We start from the raw sequence: 16,623 nt of genomic DNA, 5'->3' as shown, positions 1-16,623 counted from the left end.
AACTTTGTCGACAGGTTTTCCTCCAGACACGGCTGCACAAGACGTATTAATGCAACACATTTTATATCAGCTGGTAATGACAGAACAACATCTGCAGCAAACATCTGATGTAGCATCTTCATCATGAGTCGGTTGAATCAGGAGGTCCCTGTCACATTTCTGACAGTCAAAGAAGCACAAAGATGAAAAAAATATCCAATAAGGATGAAGTTGATTTTTAAAACAATCTTCCCAACATGACCAATCGTGTGTTCTCACTAGTTTAAATAACAAAAATAGACAATTACAGTTTACAAATATCAATAACTAAGTTGATATCTGATTGTTTTTGAAGTCAATGATGAAGTTCAGAAAACCTCTGAGGGCTGAAAGATAAATGTTAAGTTTTGATGTGAGTGAGTTTGGTTTTTCATTTTTCTCAAAAAAATGGTTTATAAAAGCAAAAAACAAACAAAAAACAAACATTGTCATTTCTACATGATTGATTGAAGACATTTTTCCATCGTCCATAACTGGTTTCAAATCATTTTCAAACTCGATCAAAGAGTCAAATCCATCATGTTTATGCAATTCTTAATGTACTGGAGCTTGCGGGCCTAAATATTTCACATGTATGCACCTAAACAGTGGATCTAAGTGCCAATAAATCTTAATCTAAATCGAAATATACATCTGAATCTGAATCTGAATCTGATTCCAAAACAGAAAGAAACTCCTTCTCAAACATCACTGAAAAATTTCTCTCACACATCCTGATGTCAGCAGTTTTCTGATCTCCTGCCTTTCCAACACTGAAAAATGGGAAGAGTTTCTCAGTGAAAGTGTCTTCATGAGTGGAGATGTGAGTCTGGTCCACAGCGTCGTAGAAGGAAACCTTCCCCTGGTCAAAGTCCAGCTGGACTCTGAGTCTCTCCACACTCTTCTCCACCGTGACAGTGTCACCAAGACCATCAGTGTATTTTCCATTGATAAACACCAGAGTCCATATTTTGGTGAGGCAGATCTCTCACCCTTCCTGTCAGCTGACTCTTTAGCGACACCTATAGCCCACCGAGGATGATCTCCCACCTCCACCTCCCAGCTGTGTTGTCCTGAGCTGAAACCTTCAGAACCCACAACACTGGGATGTCTAGTGTGTCTCTCTGGATTATCAGGAAGCTGTTGAGGTGTTTCTCCTCTATTTCTCACACTGGTCAGGTCATCAGACAGGTGGAGCCAGAGGTTTGCAGTGTTTGGGTCCAGGATGACTGGACTGAAGTTGACCTGGTCCTTCATCTTCTGCCACACTGAAGGACAGGTTGCCCAGGTGTTTGGCCACGTTGATCAGTGCTCCTGGGAGCAGCTGTGGCAGCTGTGGCTCTGACTGGGAGCACTGGTCTCTGGCTCTGCTCTGAAGGCCTTTATAACTGTTGAGGAAGACCATGGTGTCCTTCTGCTGCAGCTCCTTCTCAACAGCAGTGATGGTGCTGGACAGAGAAGACATCTTCGATACTCAGTGTGCGGACCAAACCTACGCTATGTGTAAAGAAATATGCAAAGAGATGTCCGAATCAATCCTTCGCTGCATAAATGAACGATTTGATGCATTTGAAGCCAAGTTTCATGCGCTTGCAGCTTCACAGGCTGAACTTCAAACTCGAGTGACCAATCAAGAACAAGCGATGAGCGACCTTGACGTCTGCATGCTAAAATTGGAGGCTAAATGCACTGAGCTAACGAAACACAACGCTCAGCTCCAGACTAAAGTCCTTGACTTGGAAGCTCGCTCCCGGAGACACAATATTAAACTTGTGGGGATACCGGAGGATGAGGAGAAAGGTAGACCCACTGAATTTGTCTCCAAACGAATCCCTAAGTTGCTTGGTGATGAACATTTCCCGCATCCAGTTATGGTGGATCGGGCGCACCGATCCCTCCAGCCGAAGCCGGCTACCGGCACAAGACCGCGTACAATCCTGGCGCGCATCCATCACTTTCAGCAGAAGGAGTTAATTCTACGCCTTGGCAGACAACAGTCCATGGAATACAACGGAGGCAAAGTCCTTATCTTCCCGGACTATACCAGTGAGGTCATGGCTCAATGGCGAGCCTTCAAAAAAGTGCTACAGGCTCTACGCGACAAGGGATTAAAATACAGTTTACGGTACCCGGCCAAGCTTTACGTCTATCCGGGAGAAGATGAAGAGCCCAAGATTTTCGTGGACCCGGAGGAGGCGACTAAGTTCCTGAAGAAGGATAACGTACGGGAAGGAGATTGATCCGCACAGGCAAAACTTTTCTTTTTCTTTTATTATTATCATTATTATTTAACTCACGATTGTGCTAAGGGGATGTTACCATTTGTTCAAAACGGCTATGCTGCTTCCATTTTGAACTGCTGTCATACCCGCACATTTTGAGGTACTGTACTTTATTTATTTTTCTACGCGATGTCATTTGTTATTTTTGTTGACATTAGAATGTTGCAGAGAGGGGGCTAATGGTTTAGTCATTTGCCCAGTAGGTCCCGTTGTGATAATCACGCCTGCCATGCGCCAGGTTTGGGAAGGCGCAAGACGCGTGTGGAGAGGGGAGGGTGTGTGTAGTTATAGCATATGTTTCTTTTCTTTTCTTTTCTTTCCTTTCTTTTCTCCTTGCACGGTCAGTGCTTTATTTTGAAATACTTGGTTATACGGGAAGCATGATATGGATGGGACAATATTTCTTAAGAAAGTTTATGGTTGATGAATAGAGTGGTGAAATTTGTAAGCTTTAATGTGAATGGGCTTAATGGACCAATAAAACGAAAGAGAGTTTTGATGTATTTGAAAAAACTCAAAATAGACATTGCTTTCGTACAGGAAACCCATTTAACACCCCTAGAACATAGAAAATTGAAGAGAGATTGGATAGGGCACGTAATATCATCATCTTTTAACTCTAAAGCCAGGGGAGTGGCCGTCCTAATAAATAAGAACACCCCTGTAACAATTGGAGAAACCATTGTTGATACATTAGGTAGATATGTTGTGGTGAATTGTCAGATTTATTCAGAACCCTGGACCCTCTTGAATTTTTATGCGCCTAATTATGATGATGAGTCATTTATTCAAAATATATTCTTGAAGGTCTCAGGGGGACATAAAAACATTCTAATAGGGGGAGACTTCAATTTCTGCCTGGATCCTCTTCTAGATAAGTCAGCTCTATCAGTAACCAAATCTAAAGCAGGTAAAACCACCATTAACTTCATGAAGGAATTAAACTTAACTGATATGTGGAGGCAGATCCTCAGGCCCGAGACTACTCCTTCTACTCTGGTCGGCATAACTCTTTCACTCGGATTGATCTTTTCTTGTTATCGACACACCTGATTCACAGAGCAATAGAATCTAAATATTTACCTAGAATATTGTCAGATCACTCTCCTTTGACACTGTCAATTTATATGCCTGAAAAAACTTCTAATGTCTATAGGTGGCGTCTCAACCCTACCCTCCTTCAAAAACCAGATTTTTGCAAATTCATAAGGGGACGGATTGAGTTATTTTGCGATACAAACTGTCCTTCTTCCCCCAACAGTTTCATATTATGGGACACACTTAAAGCATTTCTAAGGGGACAAATAATTTCCTATACCAAAGGTGTCAAAAAGAAATACATGGCAGAAATAGAGGAACTGGAAGCAGACATCTTAAAATTGGAAAAAGAGTTTCAACAATCAAAATCTAAAGCTTAGATATAATACACTGCATACTTTTAGAATTGAAAAAAATATCATGAGAAGCAAACAAAGATACTACGAACTGGGAGAAAAGGCACACAAAATTCTATCTTGGCAACTAAAAAAAGAGGAAAGCTCTAGGACAATTAATTCGATTCAGACTAAAACAGGTTTGCTATCATATAACCCTAAATAAATTAATGATACATTTAAACAGTACTATACGCAGTTATACACATCAGAACCTCCAGAAGATATGAATAGTGTTGATGAATTTTTGTCCATGATTGAACTGCCCAAGCTCAGCAAGGAAGATCAAGATAGCCTTGATCGTCCTTTTATACAAACAAAAATTTAAAAAGCTCTTCGCTCATTACAAGCAAACAAATCACCAGGAGAAGATGGGTTCCCTCCAGAATTCTACAGGGAATTTAAGGATTTACTTCTCCCACTTCTTATTGATGTCATCAACTTAGCCTCAGAAACAGGAACACTTCCTGATTCTTTCTCTACAGCGATAATTACTGTCATTCATAAAAAAAAAAAAATAAAGATCCATTGAATTGCTCCACTTACCGGCCAATCTCATTGTTAAACACAGATTATAAATTGATTTCCAAAGCCCTGGCTAACAGGCTTAGTCAATACCTGCCTCAACTAATAAACCCGGACCAAAGTGGTTTTATCTCAAAACGTTCCTCAGCTAATAATCTATGCAGCCTATTTAATATTATTAATTTAACAAAATCTGAAACAGAACCCAGTATAGCTGTGGCTTTCGATGCTGAGAAAGCCTTTGATAGGTTAGAATGGGCATATTTATTTAAAGTGCTTGCCAAATTTGAGTTTGGCCCACTATTTATTAAATGGATCCAAACTCTGTATCATAAACCCCAAGGTAAAATTAGCACCAATGGACAAATTTCGCCTGCATTCCCTCTAGGCAGATCAAGTAGACAGGGATGTCCTTTATCCCCAGCACTTTTTGTTTTAGCAATTGAACCCTTAGCTCAAACAATTACAAATGATCTTGATATAAAAGGTTTCCAGGTTGGTCAGATAACTCATAAAATTAATCTTTTGGCAGATGACATCATTTTGTACTTAAAAGATCCTGGTAACTCTCTCTCCAAACTGCAAACTGTTTTGAATATGTATAGTAATATTGTTGTTTACAAAGTAAATTTGGAAAAAAGTGAAATTATTCCTTGAACGAATTTTGACCACTCTGAACTTCAGCAAACAAGTCTATTTAAATGGCCTACAGATGGTATAAAATATCTTGGTATATTTGTAGACAGCAATCTCAAAAACCTGTATAAACTGAATTATCTCCCACTGCTCAGTAAGATTGAAGAAGACTTGCGTAGATGGACGTTCTTGCCTCTCACCTTGATTGGCAGAATGAATTGTGTTAAGATGAATGTACAACCAAGGTTACAATATTTGTTTGAATCTCTACCTATTCCATTCCCACAATCCTTTTTTCGAACCCTCAATGGATATGTCAGACAATTCTTATGGAACCAAAAAACACCTCGGGTATCCATTGAGAAACTAACGTGGGATCATCGTTCAGGGGGACTTCGATTGCCCAGTTTTAAGAAATACTACTTGGCAGCTCAAATGAGATTCATCTCATCTTTCTTCGAGGGCAGTGAGGCCCCCAACTGGATACAAATTGGTTTGCACCCCTTGAAAGAAAAAACTCCCAGTGACTTCATTTATAAACATAACTCTGCAACTATAAACAAAAAGACAGATAACCCTATATTTAGACATTTAATTAAAATTTGGCACGAGGTCCACAAAAGCCTTGGACTGAAGATGAAATTGTCCCCTAAAACTCCTTTAAAACAGAATTATCTTATACCCATGACTCTTAACAATAAGATCCTAGACCAATGGCATCATAAAGGAATACAACATTTGGAGAACTGTTTCGATACTGGACTTTTCATGACATTTGAACATATGTAGGGGAAATATAACTTGTCCAAGCAAACTTTTTTCTGTTATCTCCAATTAAGATAATTCCTGAGATCTAATTTAGGTTCGGAAATGACTCAGCCTGTTATGAATAATGTGGAAAAGCTTCTTCATGGGAGGAACACACAAAGATTCATTTCTAAGATGTACCACCTGCTGTTGAATGAGAGCCCAAAGTCAGGCTTACATAAGTCCAAGATGAAATGGGAGTCAGATCTGAACATTACAATTAACGAACAACTCTGGGAAGATCTTTGCCAAAATAGTTTGTTAAATATCATCAATGCCCGATATAGATTGATTAACTATAACATTTTACATCAATTATACCTCACCCCAGAAAAATTACATTCATTTAAATCTGATGTGTCAGATAGGTGCTTTAGATGTGACATTGAAGTGGGTTGCTTTTTACATTGTACTTGGTTGTGTATTAAAGTGAAACCTTTCTGGCATGATGTCTGCTCTACTTTAACCAAAATCACTGGAGTTGAAGTTCCAGTCAATCCTGAACTGTGCCTATTGGGAAACTTGGCAAATATTTGTGGCTCACTAGACAAAACGCAGCTCAAATTTATGGGAATGTCTTTAAGTGTAGCAAAGAAATGTATCATGATGTCTTGGAAATCTGACTCCCCCCTTTTCATTGATAGATGGTTGCTTGAAATGAATAGTTGCATACCCCTGGAAAAAATCACATACTGCCTCAGAAATCAGTACAACACTTTTTTGAAAATATGGCAACCGTATCTGCACTATAATCATTTATCTGTTATACCACGTGTCTAAATCGGTAATAATGTCATACACTGACCTGTTTGTATTTTATTTTATTTTATTTTATTTTATTTTATTTCATTTATTTATTTATTTATTTATTTATTTATTTTTTTTTTTTGGGGGGGGGTGGAGTGACAGGTTTCTTGATTAGTTTGTGCCTATATACTGCTGGTATATTGACTTTTTTGTTTCTTTGTGTGATAAATGTAAAAACTGAAAATAAAATATTCCAAAAAAAAGAGAAGACATCTTCTCCTGAATCTCCTCCATCTCTCTGATCACAGTCTTCCTCTTCTGCTCCTCTTCCTCCCTCAGAGCTGCCAGTCTGGACTCCTCTTCCTCTCTCAGGAAGAGGCGGAGCTTGTCAAACTCTGCTCTGATCTGCTTGTCTGTGGACGACGCCTGCTTCTCCAAGTGTTGAATCACTTGTTTGAATTTTAACTCAACTTCTCCGTATTTCTTCTTCTTGTCCTTTAAAGCTGTGAAGTTGGACTTCAGCTGCTCCTTCAGTCCTGGGACTGCTTCTTCCACAGGAACCACCTTGTGACCCTGGTGGAGAGAAAACTCACACACAGGGCACAGAGCTTTCTGCTCATCCTCACAGAACATTATGGACTCTGCTTTGTGTTTACACAGCAGCTCCACCTTCACTGCTTCCACTGTCTCAGACGATCCAGACTGCTGGCTGTCAGCCAACGACTCAACCAGTTGCTTCAGGGCAAAGTCTGGATGCAGACTATCCTTTGAGGAGTTTCTTTTACATACGGGACAGTTTTTGCTTTCATTCTTCTCCCAGAAGGTCTGCAGACACTTGGAGCAGAAGCTGTGGTTGCAGGTCAGAGTCACTGGGTCTTTGAAAGTCTCTAAACAAACTGAACAGTTGAGTAGACTTTCTACACAAGCTAATTTCTCTGCCATTTGAGCAGATATTCCTCCCAGCCAGATGCATTGAAATATTTATTTCCAGTTGGGAAAGTCAGACTCACCGACTCAGTCTGTGTCCTGTGGAACTGCAGATAAAAAACCTCCAATTGTTTTGCTCAAAGCAGATACTCTGCAATGCCAGCTAATGGTGTCCCAGCTCCTTGTAACAAGACGTTGATGACCTTGTTGGTGCTTTATTAAGGTGACAGTCCTCTTGACTGTCTGAGGCTCCTTATATTCTGTGGAAAACAAGTAAACAAGCAATATTTTATACCCCCATCCATCCATAAATAAAATTTATTTGGTTTTCCTCCCTTTAGAAAGGTTCTCACATTTTCATAAGAATCTCCATACATCAATAAGGGTCCCAGTGCTCCCAGTTAGCTGCCATCTTGCACCAGCATATTTCTAAGGAAGCCTGGTGTGGACAATCCAGCTGCCTTTCCTATGTAAATATACATTTGTAGCCACACATCTGCAATATAAAAAGTCCACACTGTTTGACCTCCGCTGAATAATTAACTGCAGTCAAGGTCATTCAAAGTCATTGCACCTGGAATATTTGCTTTCTTTGGAATGACAGTCAGTGTGACCTTTAACCTTAAATGGCAGTAAGGCCAAAGTGTTGCATTGGGCCGATTGGGACACAACTGAGTGTAATGGGTGTGTCTCTTGTGATGTTGTAAACATGCCCGTTAACTTGTGTATCTTGCGTTGTGTTCATGGAGACATGGACTCAGATTGCAGTGTTTGCTGCCACTTTATTCCTGGCTTTCATTGAACGCAGCACAGAGTGTATGAAGAGACAAATGAACGCAGACTGTGATGCCAGAACGACGCTGAAGTTGGCGCCACATTCGCCGCGGTGCTACTCAAGTTTCGATTCCACCTTAAAAAATAGTTCCGCGATTTGACCACTAGATGGCAGTGCTTATTCCAACACTGTTCAATATAAAAAATAAATAAATCATTATGTCTATGTTGACGAGGATTTCTGACTAAATTATTATTATCATTGGAAAGCCTGGGAGCTCTGCTTTCACAATCAGTTGACATAGTCCACAATCCACCTGAAAAACTGAAAAATATAATATCAATGGCAAAGTTGTCAAATTTGGAGTCCCCCCAAAAGGTCAAAAATGATTTCCTATATTGTATGTCAACTGATTGTGATAGTAGAGCTCCCAGGCTGTACGATGATACCTCACATTTCAATTTCTACTGTATAATTTTGGAAAAAATCCACCTCAACATAGACATAATGATCCACTGAATGTTATATGTTGAAAAGTGTTGGGATAGGCACAGCCATCTAGCGGTCAAATTGAGAATTTTTCTTTTAAGGTGGAATCGAAACCTAAGAAGCACCGCTGCGAATGTGGCGCCAACTTCAGCGTCGTCAATTCAATAAAATATTCTTCAAAGTTATTTATAAAACAGAACCAATACATATAACTATGAATCTCAATACCTGTATGAAGAGACAAATGAACGCAGACTGTGATGCGTACACATACACACACATGAGAAAAAGCTCCAGAAAGAAAAATGTACTAGCGATCAAAATAACGAGGCACGTCTGCAACATTCTCCACACGAAAAACACACCCCGGACATTTCACAGTCTTCATTTATCACGCCTACATATATATTTATAAACCCGTAACAGGTTCACTAAAACCAAGTAGAACCGGAAAGGAGAAATGGAAACCGCCCTGCTCTCAGTGGGCGCAGCACAGACTGACAGCGTCCAAACTCTCTGACTGGAGCCCTGTTCCAAAAAGAATTTCCCTTGGGATAAATAAAGTATTTCTGATTCTGATTCTGATTCTGATTCTGATGAGCTTTATTGAACATCTTGAAAAGAGCAGAACCACACAACCACAGCTCGCTGTAATATACAGATAAAAACTACATCATATGCAGTAATACAGGATTGTGATGATATGTTTTCTGACAGTACTTGCAGCCGATCATTTGCAAACCTCTGAGGTTTTTAAAGAGCTTTATTTATTGTTTTCTCATCATTAAGTTAATACATATAATACATAAGCAGAATATGCACTGATGGAAGAAACAAGAGAATAAATCCCCACCTGTGGATTTCACACAGTAACAGCTGAGCACATGCAGTATTTTAACATGGCAAGTCAAAGTACTCAAAGTACTACGACCCTTCTGTCATTAATATCCAGCTGTTTTTCCCTCTGATGACGTCATACCTCACACCAAATGTCATTTTACATATCAGCTGATTAAAAACACTGATACACAAACGATGCAAAGCGCTGCACTGCTTCACTCAATGGACGCGTGAAGGCCAGAACAACAGAGGGCGCCAGAGAGCAACAGTATTTGTCCTTGTAAAGTGAGAGTAGTGGAGCGTGTTTTCAGGAGCACAAGGAAGAAATGAAAGAAAGAAAGAAAGAAAGAGAGACAGAAGAGTGAAGGCAAAATGATTTGGTTTCCAGGAGAGGTAACTGTTTTTAAAAGTTTTTGAGCCCACACGAGCGTCTGAGGGGGATACTGTAGTTTCAGAGAATATTGCAGTATCATCCTGCCTTCTTAGTACTGAACCAAATGAATATGGTGGAAAATAGCAAGTGTCAAAAGAAGAGAAAGAATTGATGGGTGAGATTTCTGGGAGAGTTTTAGCTGTTAAAACCTGCTGGAAGATGATTGACAGGTGGTTTGTCTTTGCAAAATGTTCATGTCACTCTGATACGTTGGTGTAAAGTACTTTAGTAGAGTATATTCTACTTCAGATATCATAGTTGTATGTATTTATTTCATTTCTAGTAAACCTTAAACCAGATTAAACAGCAGTTGTGAGTCCCAGAGTTGAAAGTGGAACACAGACAATGAAACAACCTTGAATAATAATCATGATATTGACGATGATAACGATGATGATGAATGTCGTTCAGATATGAATTTTTTTTTTTTGTTTATTTTATGTCCCTTTGAGGACCTTCCTCTAGGTGGGTGGAGGTCCTTGGTAGCAGCATGATGTTGAAGGAGCGCGCGAAGTTGTTGTGGCAGGAGCAGCTGTGTGCTTGGTCTATGAAGGGCAGCAGCAGCAGCAGCAGCAACGCCAGCAGGAGGAGCCAGAGAGGCAGCGCCAGCGGACTACTTGATAGTTTTGTGTAAAATTGTGAACATTTTAACATTGAAAGGTGAAACTCTCACTAAATAACATGATTATATTTTAAGTTTTACATCAAACTATTCCCATAAAACCTTCCTCATCAACCTTCCCCAAAACATCACTACACCTCCCATGATGCCTTGCACCAACACTGCACAATGCACAATGGATGCTGTTTGTGTATTGAGAAAGAAAATCACAAAAGCAGAGCAAACATTGTTTTGAAGGTGAAATGTCGTTAGGTTTTTCCTGCAGTCATTTTAAATCAGCTGGTAATGACAGAACAACATCTACAGCAAACATCTGATGCAGCATCTTCATCATGAGTCGGTTGAATCAGGAGGTTCCTGTCACATTTCTCACAGCCAAAGAAGCACAAAGATGACATCTGATTGTTTTTGAAGTCAATGATGAATTTCAGTAAACCTCAATTAGCTGAAAGATAAATGTTTTGAAGTGAGTGAGTTTGGTTTTTCTTTTCTCTCAAATAAATGGTTTATAAAAGCAAAAAACAAACAAAAATCAATCATTGTCATTTCTACATGATTGATTGAAGACATTTTTCCATCGTCTATAACTGGTTTCAAATCATTTTCAAACACGTGATTTTCAATCAAAGACTCAAAACAGCCTGAACCTCTACTTGGCAAAGAGCCCCCCTGTTAGCAACGAGCTAACGCATCGCTAACAACTCGACCTCCTTCTCAAACATCACTGAAAAATCTCTCACACACATCCTGATGTCAGCAGTTTCCTGATCTCCAGCCTTTCCAACACTGAAAAATGGGAAGAGTTTCTCAGTGAAAGTGTCTTCGTAAGTGCAGATGTGAGTCTGGTCCACAGCGTCGTAGAAGGAAACCTTCTCCTGGCCAAAGTCCAGCTGGACTCTGAGTCTCTCCACACTCTTCTCCACCGTGACAGTGTCACCAAGACCATCAGTGTATTTTCCATTTCTATATGATAAACACCAGAGTCCATATTCTGGTGAGGCAGATCTCTCACCCTTCTTGTCAGCTGACTCTTTAGCGGCACCTATAGTCCAGTCTGGATGATCTCCCACCTCCACCTCCCAGCTGTGTTGTCCTGAGCTGAAACCTTCAGAACCCACAACACTGGGATGTCTAGTGTGTCTCTCTGGATTATCAGGAAGCTGCTGAGGTGTTTCTCCACATCTCACACTGGTCAGGTCATCAGACAGGTGGAGCCAGAGGTTTGCAGTGTTTGGGTCCAGGATGACTGGACTGAAGTTGACCTGGTCCTTCATCTTCTGCTACACTGTGAAGGACAGGTTGCCCAGGTGTTTGGCCACGTTGATCAGTGCTCCTGGGAGCAGCTGTGGCTCTGAATGGGAGCACTGGTCTCTGGCTCTGCTCTGAAGGCCTTTATAACTGTTGAGGAAGACCATGGTGTCCTCCTGCTGCAGCTCCTTCTCAACAGCAGTGATGGTGCTGGACAGAGAAGACATCTTCTCCTGAATCTTCTCCATCTCTCTGATCACAGTCTTCCTCTTCTGCTCCTCTTCCTCCCTCAGAGCCGCCAGTCTGGACTCCTCTTCCTCTCTCAGGAAGAGGCGGAGCTTGTCAAACTCTGCTCTGATCGGCTTCTCTGTTGACGACGCCTGCTTCTCCAAGTGTTGAATCACTTGTTTGAATTTTAACTCAACTTCTCCGTATTTCTTCTTCTTGTCCTTTAAAGCTGTGAAGTTGGACTTCAGCTGCTCCTTCAGTCCTGGGACTGCTTCTTCCACAGGAACCACCTTGTGACCCTGGTGGAGAGAAAACACACACACAGAGCACAGCGCTTTCTGCTCATCCTCACAGAACATTATGGACTCTGCTTTGTGTTTGCACATCAGCTCCACCTTCACTGCTTCCACTGTCTCAGACCATCCAGACTGCTGGCTGTCAGCCAACGACTCAACCAGTTGCTTCAGGGCAAAGTTCACCGGTGGAAAATCCATTGAGGATTTTCTTCTACATACAGGACAGTTTTTGCTGTCATTCTTCTCCCAGAAGGTCTGCAGACACTTAGAGCAGAAGCTGTAGGTGCAGCTCAGAGTCACTGGGTCTTTGAAAGTCTCTAAACCAGGGGTCTCAAATTTGTGGCCCGCGGGCCAATTGCGGCCCGCAAGATGATATTTTGTGGCCCGCACCTTAATATGAAAGTTTAATATTAGTGCGGCCCGCGAGTTTTATAAGAATGGCACTTCACAGTGTTGTGTGCGGAGCTTAACAAACCTACCAATCACAGTGGGGTATATGGCTCTCAGGGCGGGGCATCGACAGGGCTGTATGTGTACTGTACTAGATTGTGTACCAGATACTGTATTCAAATTTAGAAATGTTTTTTTGTTGCTACACTGTGATGTGTTTTTAGCCCCACTAAGCCCACTACTATCAACTGGAGAGTGTGAGGTCAGGACATCCCAGAAGCCACTGGTGGAGCTGAATCCTCAGTGGAAGAAGCAGGACTTGGAGCAGCTGCTCAGTGAAGGCAGCAGCAACACAACCACTGCTTCTGCTCTCATCATCCACGGCTGGAACATCTCAGCATGAAGGTTTCACACATCAACAACACACTGATCTGCTCTCACTTCAGAGTTCTCCATCCAACTCAACCTGGTTTCTCATGTGAAGCACAAAGATGAATTTGTCAAAGTCTGACAGCGTTGTGAAGGTTGTGTAGTTGATATCACACCTTTATTTTAGGGTGAAAATATTGTTTTTTATGAGACTTTATTTCTGGTTTATGATCATAAATCAATCAATCAGATAAAACATGCTTCATCTGGAACAGACAAAGTGACTCACAACACAAACTGCCGCTTCCAGATAAATTGTTTTTCATTCATAAAATTAATATTGATCCCTTATAGTTACATTCAATTTATTGGGTTTTGTGAAAATGCAAAAGGCAAAAAAACAAAACCAAACCAGGAATGTTTTCCTGTATCTATGTGAATTTATTTCCATCACATCAGTCTGGACTCTGGCTCTTTGACGGACAGAAGTCAATGGTGTATCGTGTTTATATATTTGTGTATATAATTATAATGTCAGCTCGGTTTTCTGTTCAGTTTTTCTTCCCGTCTGCAATGTGTCCTGTTGGCCACTGAGTGGCGCTGTCGGCCCTGTGTGGATCTTCTTGGTGTTCCAGGTGCTGGAGAGTGATTGGCTGGTGCCACTATTGGAGGACGACCACAGCGCCTCCTTCTCTCTTTTTTTCTTCTTCTCGCTCTCAACCGGAGGCCATGTACAGCAGCAACAGCAGAACTTGTGTTGGTTCTAGTCTCCGTGTTCAGTCTGTCTCTTCTTTGTTCTCATGGTAGTTTCCCGACTTCTTCTTTGAGATCGTCCACTAGCCTGGAGGGGAGGGAAGCCATTTCTGTTGAAACCTTCATCTCCAGTGTTTAGCCAAGGAGCTCAGTTTGGGTGTCATTGTTATTTTGTTCTTGTTCTTTCAATAGGGAGGGAAGGTCTTTAAAAGAGCCATTCTGTTCATTATTTTGGCCACGCCCTCCCCGATGCCTATGCAAAGATGGAGACTGGGAATAAAATCCATCTTGTGGACTAACACGCAGTCTTCCTTGAGAGCTGGGAGAAGGGGGAGAGATTCTATGTTGTGTTCTAGCGCCCGCTAGGCTGGGGCAGAACACATGGACAAAAGGCCAATAAAACCACCAGGTGCCCAGTTCAGAAAGAGAAGAAAATTTTTTGATTTTGATTTAAAAAAATAAAATTTAATTGCCGCTCTTATTTACATAATAAATCATAAATCAAACTAAATGAATAAAACTTTTAAATAAGCACGTCACTAAAAAAAATAATTCCCCCTTTGTCACCGCACACAACGCACCGTTAAAAGTCCACATTTCATTAAAAAAAAAAATCCAAGTCCCCTGCCCTCCTGTAAAACATGAAATCAACACGTAGTCTGGACTGGATCAATTACTTGCATATGACAGAGGGATCGACCTCTGCCCCATCATTTATCTTCCTTTTACGGCTCAACCACACACCCAGCTCAGCCTGGCTGAAAACAAAGTTTAAAACCTGGCCTTTCCTCTTGCTCTGGCGACTGTATTTTAATATATAACAATAAATTACACAGTTCTGCGTTGCGTTAATGAGGCACATAAAAGACGAAAAACACAGCCCTCAAGTCATCTCTGAGACCAACTATCCTGCACATCCGTTACACAGAGAAGGAAGATTCTGTACTACCAATTGTCAAATAGGCTCCAGATGTCAATCTGGTTTTTGAGCCCATCCAGCAAGAGGAAGGCAGACCATCAAGAGAAGCTCCAGTCGATGAAACTGAGAACTGGAGAGGCCTCGGCATTCCACCCAAGAAGAGGAAAAGGTCTTCCTACCTCTGTCCTTGTCCTGAGTGGTTCCATGTCGATCCATCTGTGACAACCAAGAAAATAAATGGGGGGTTGTTAAGGAATGGTGTAAAATATTTGCTTTGTAGATGTAAGGCTAGTTAACAGTCTGGTTCCAGGGGGTGATCAACTCAATGGGTCTGTCTATTAAAACAGTCAGATGGAGGCAGATGAGGTGATGATCCAATAGTTTATTGTAAAGGGTATTGTTTGTACTGGTTTTTCTGATGGAAGGAAATAAAATAAAGGGTAAATATTGAGCCAATCAACACAGGGCCTCTATTCTAAACAAACATTCTTGAAATAAGGAATAACGCTCTGAACATAAACAGGCCGCACATAATCAGTTTCTAAATACAGAAATATAACATAAACTCACATTTCACGGACTCAGTACAGACATCTACGCTGTGGCTCCTGACATGCGGCCAGCCAGCTCCTTTGTTCTCAGGGAAAAGGGGTGTGACATTGTAGAGCTGGCTTCCTATATAACTTAAGCTCCGCCCTCCTTGGCCATGATGGATGCAGGTAGAGGAGGGGGAAGTATGAAGGTGCAATGAGGAGGTCGGGGATTTTCCACAGCCGCCCCTCAAATATGTCAGTGTACATATTTGACGTGAAGGAAAATCCTTAGGTCAGGGGAAGAGGTTCCAGGTCATCATCTTTGATTTCGGTGAGAACAACCAGCCGACTGACAGGACGCACATAGGTTTTTTCCTTTATCCGCACTTCAGCGACTCTGACTCTGCCATCTGAGCTTGAGAGGAGTTTTTGGATCTTCCCTATCGGCCATGACGCACGGGGCAGATTGGGATCCACAACCATAACAACAGTATCCAGGGGGAGATTTGGTTTGTCGATTGTCCATTTTGGTCGTGATTGAAGTGTCGGTAGGTAGTGTTTGACAAAGCTTGGCCAGAATTGGTCGGCCAGGACTTGACTGTGGTGCCATCTCCTCGTTCCTAAGAGTTCCGGACGGGCATATATGACTTGAGGTAGGGCGGCCTCCAGCCGCCCCATGAGGAGAAGGTTTGGAGTAACTGGGTCAGGATCGGAAGCGTCGGATGATAGGTATCCGAGGGGCCTGGAGTTAAGGATCTCTTCCACTTCTGTCAGGATAGTTCTGAGCACTTCCTCTGTGACAGTTTGATTTCCCAGGGTCACACGCAATGCAGCCTTAATAGCTCTCACCTCTCTTTCCCAAACTCCCACGAAGTGGGGAGCACATGGGGGATTCCTCAAGAATCGGACTTTGGATCGCTCAAGTGCCTCCTGGAGGGCAGGGGTCAACTGGTCGAAGGCCTTTTGGAGCTCCCTCTCCCCTCCGACAAAGTTAGTGCCATGATCAGAAATTACCTCATATGGGGTTCCACGGCGAGCTACAAAGCGGCGAAAGGATAAAAGGAAGCTATCGGTGTCTAAGCTGGTGAGCAGATCTACGTGGATGCAGCGTGTGGTGAGGCATTTGAAGAGTATTCCCCATCTCTTCTCCTGTCTGCGGCCAATTTTTATTAAAAAGGGGCCGAAACAATCCATGCCTGTGGACCAGAAAGGAGGTTTGAACAGCCGCAGGCGAGAGGGAGGTAGGTCAGCCATCCTCGGAACCAGGGGGTTTGCTTTCCACCTTTTGCAGCCTGTGCATGTGTATTGGTGTTTCCTGATTGCCTGTCTCCCGCGCAAAATCCAATAATTCCT

At 41.8% G+C, this 16,623-nt stretch overlaps 2 long non-coding RNA genes and 2 pseudogenes across 2 annotated transcripts in view; all 4 read right to left on the bottom strand.

Moving 5' to 3' along the window:
* Positions 1-649: 649 nt before the first annotated feature.
* On the bottom strand, positions 650-7,525 carry LOC142881785 (E3 ubiquitin-protein ligase TRIM35-like; annotated as a pseudogene).
* A 3,059-nt stretch (positions 7,526-10,584) lies between these two features.
* Positions 10,585-16,623, bottom strand: part of LOC142881779 (uncharacterized) — a 78,050-nt gene continuing 72,011 nt past the window's right edge. Inside the window, exon 2 of the long non-coding RNA XR_012925698.1 lies at positions 10,585-10,671. This is a non-coding gene — a long non-coding RNA (uncharacterized LOC142881779). The remainder of the gene's footprint in view (positions 10,672-16,623) is intronic.
* Positions 10,747-12,622, bottom strand: LOC142881778 (nuclear factor 7, brain-like; annotated as a pseudogene).
* LOC142881781 (uncharacterized) lies at positions 13,492-14,247 on the bottom strand. Its single transcript, XR_012925699.1, has 2 exons — positions 13,743-14,247; positions 13,492-13,703 (listed from the first exon to the last, which is right to left on the bottom strand). It is a non-coding gene; the product is annotated as an uncharacterized LOC142881781 (long non-coding RNA).

This window comes from Nelusetta ayraudi, unplaced genomic scaffold (assembly GCF_046127955.1).
Source record: "Nelusetta ayraudi isolate G7.1 ecotype Tasmania unplaced genomic scaffold, CSIRO-AGI_Nayr_v1 ptg000217l, whole genome shotgun sequence".
NCBI classification, from domain to species: domain Eukaryota; kingdom Metazoa; phylum Chordata; class Actinopteri; order Tetraodontiformes; family Monacanthidae; genus Nelusetta; species Nelusetta ayraudi.
The sequence above is the reverse complement of the archived record's forward strand: the minus strand, read 5'-3'. Positions and strand labels throughout refer to the sequence as shown.